Below are 3639 nucleotides of genomic sequence, written 5' to 3'. Positions count from 1 at the left end.
TCCTCATTACAATTGAACATTAGCCCTGAGTATGTTCACCCATGCTGTGGGGCTAGCATGAAGCGTCTTGACTCTTGATGTGCAATACATTGATCTGCATTATTAGCATCAGGTAGACACAAAAGTACCCATAGAAGAAACTGTAAGTGATTCTCAGGCCCTTGCAATCACATGCCTGCAATGCTTATCCATTTTGAATTATTTCTTGTTTGTAAATTGAAAATATCAAATTCTCTCCAAATTTATTATTTCATGGTAGTGATGGTGGGATTTTGTTGCCAAATTTCATTAGATATAACTTATTTGAATGTAGGTCAGTGAACACAAGAAACTGATAGAAGAGGGAAAATCAAGCATATTGCTTTATCTGAACCCATCCCAGATTCAGTAAGGAGAGCACATGTTGTGCCTCCCATTACAGCTTTACAAATGGAGTGGTCTCGCAGACTGGAATCATGATATCAAAGAGGAGATAATTCCACTCTGCAGGTTTGTTCAGTTCACATATGATGCTTTTAAAAAATTGTGTCTCTTGAGTGCTTCCATGTTTAAGAAACCTTCAAAGAATACACCACAGACATGTTTTATCAGTTCTTGACGTGACAATGTGAAATTTTTGATTGAGAAATTGGATTGCATGTATCCTAAATATCTCTCCTATTTTTCTTCTATTCTTTCTTGAGTTTCTAATAACACTATCTTTTTTAAATGACTGCTACAATAAAGAAAATTGTTCACTTTGTGTAGCTTTATTTCGATATATTTAATTATCTTATCCAGAAGCATGAGTATGCTCTCTTTGAACCTTGATGCTTTTGTGCATGTAGGGAGCTTGGCATTGGAATAGTTCAGTTCAATCCTCTTTATCCTGGATTTTTTTATTTTTTCGCTGGCAAGGGAGTTGTGGAAATTTTGGCTGCAAATAGCTTATTGGTACATATTTCACTAATATTTTGTGTCATTTATTTGTTAGTCTTTCAAATTGCCTGCATAATTTCTCAGGCAACATTGATATTTTTCTTTGAGCAATAATTGATCTTCAAGTTCATTGAATAAAAATACGTACAAGAGAAAAGTCCTTGTAATTGGCAAGCTCCAATTTCATCACTAATATTTGAAAATTTGCATCCAAGCCCCTGAAATTTTAAAAATTTAGCAATTTAGCTTTTCTGTCTGCCTCGCTAGTCGCTAATACCATAGGTGACATTTCATGTTAAATGGTTAAAATGAAATGACTTAGTAAGATGAACTACATTTCATGCTTTATTTCATAAAGAGTTTGATCTTCGCTGATGTTTATTCAATTGGGGCTTTAAAAGAATAATGCATTGAAACATCAAATATTGGAATTTTTTCTTAACAGATTCTTCTCTAAACAATTTTTCATGCACTTATTATTAAGTTATTATAAAAGGAAAATTAGGGTACAAAAATGAAATTCATTTAAAGCTAAGGAAGAGTCACTTGAGATGGTTAGTCATTTGCAAAAGAAAGTGATTAACGCATTAATGAGAAAGAGTGATGATTCAACTCAAATCTCATATATCATTTGTTCATTTGCCATGGACTTTTACAGCGACAACTAAGATCAACAACCTAGAGAACAATATTGACTCTTTGAAGGTGAAACTTACAGAAGAAGACCTCAAGGAGGTATCTGATGCTGTAACAATAGAAGAGGTGGTAGCTGGTGGTATAAGCTTTCAAAACATGGATCATTTTCACTGGAAGTTTGCCAATACTCCTCCAAAAAATTAATTCTCTATTTACACATGAATGATGTCTATTTCATATAGACAATGTTTTGGTGAAATGAATGGCCAGATTTATGTTAAATAACTGGCTAATCATTCACACTGCAAAATTAGCAACATTATTATGTAAACCTTTTTGAGATTAGCACCAATGTGGTTTCTCTATATCATGCTCTATTAGATATTTTGGCAGTTTGTTCCTCACTCTTCTTTATTAGATTTTTTTGGGAGTTTGCTCCACCTTCATTTTTTTTTTTTTTTTTTTTGTTGTGAAAACACCATTTTAGTTCTTACATTTTAAGGCTACAATTAATTTGGTCTCTACTATTTTCAACTTGCACTCAATTTAATCTCTACTGTTAACTCATTAACAGAAAATGCTTACATGACAAACAGTTTGTACAGTTGACATGCCTAATATTAAAATATTAAATTAGATGCTAATGTGTCTAAATTTGATTGGTTAATATGGCCACGTCAACACTTAAATGATAAAAAAAAAAAAAAAAAAAAAACTACATCAGCTTTTAATAATAATAATAATAATAATAATAATATATATATATATATATTTTTTTTTTGGGTAAATTCCAAAAACCTACCCCGAGATTTGAGGAAATACCAAACACGTCCAAGAGTTGTTGAAAATGGCCAATTTGCTCCTTAAAACAGACGGCGTGTACTGCCGTTTGTTCACTCTCTCCAAACGATTTTTTTTTTCCATGTTCTCTGTCTGTTCACTTTCTTCTTCGCGCCATAACATAAACGCCTCTCTCCGAAACTCAAACCAGTTCAACAGATATACACAAAACATGTATTTTGAGAAAGATTACAGAAAAAAATCACTAAACCAATACCCATTTTTCAAATCAAAACCATACATTCTCATTAGGAAAAATAAAAATTTACATTACATTCCAAAAACAAAAATCCTCCCTTCATCAAACCAAGATCAACCCAATTAGATCCAGTATCACACAAGGCAATCAAATAGACCCGTTTACATCACACCTCAAATAGATCCAAAAAATAAAATAAAATTCAAAACAAAACCCAAACCCATTGGTGAGCATCATGTGACCCAGCAACTGCCGGCCACCACAGCACCATCCATCACTACCCACCCATCAATTTCAAACCCAAACTGTTCCTACCATCAAACATCACATGATTCACACCTCAAACCCAAAAAAAACCCAAATTATTAAAAAAAAAAAAAAAAAAAAAAAACCCACTGTTGAGCATTGTGTGACCCAACCACTGTCCACCACAGCACCACCGTCCAGCACGGCACCACCCATCACTACCCACCCATCTTCCTTAAACCCAAACCGTTCCAACCAAACATCACATGATTCACACCTCAGACCCAAACAAAACCCAAATCAAAAAATTAAAAAAAAATAATAATAAAAAAAAAAAACCCATACCCATAACGACTACTCCACCAGACTAACCTTGCAACCACCATCTCCACTCATCGTGACCCAGCAATCGCCATCTACAATTCATCATGATTCATAACCCAACCACAAAGTTTTTAACGGCGGAGTATGGCGTGAGATTTGTGGTTAAATTGGCTTTGAAACCATTCCGGTGGAGGAGTTGTTGCTCCCGAGTCTGAAAATTTGGCTTTGAACATGAGAGAGAGAGATTTTTTGGTGTAAAGAAAAGAGAGATTTTCTGGGCGTGAAGGAGAGAGTGATTTTCTGGCGTTATTCGTGAAGAAGAGAGAGAAAATTTGGTTTGATATATGGTTCTCAAACGGCGTTACACGCCGTCTATTTTAAGGAGCAAGTTGGTCATTTTCAATAACTCTTGGACGTGTTTGGTATTTCCTCAAACCTCATGGTAGGTTTTTGGAATTTATCCTTTTTGTTTTTAC

At 34.3% G+C, this 3639-nt stretch overlaps 1 long non-coding RNA gene across 1 annotated transcript; it reads left to right on the top strand.

Annotated features, from left to right (window-relative positions):
• The first annotated feature begins 468 nt into the window (after positions 1–468).
• On the top strand, positions 469–1919 carry LOC126717390 (uncharacterized). Its single transcript, XR_007652542.1, has 3 exons — positions 469–489; positions 828–933; positions 1577–1919. It is a non-coding gene; the product is annotated as an uncharacterized LOC126717390 (long non-coding RNA).
• Positions 1920–3639: the final 1720 nt, after the last annotated feature.

The sequence above is a fragment of the Quercus robur genome, chromosome 3 (assembly GCF_932294415.1).
Source record: "Quercus robur chromosome 3, dhQueRobu3.1, whole genome shotgun sequence".
NCBI classification, from domain to species: Eukaryota; Viridiplantae; Streptophyta; class Magnoliopsida; order Fagales; family Fagaceae; genus Quercus; species Quercus robur.
Note: the sequence above shows the minus strand (reverse complement) of the source record. Positions and strands in the feature narration are given on the sequence as shown.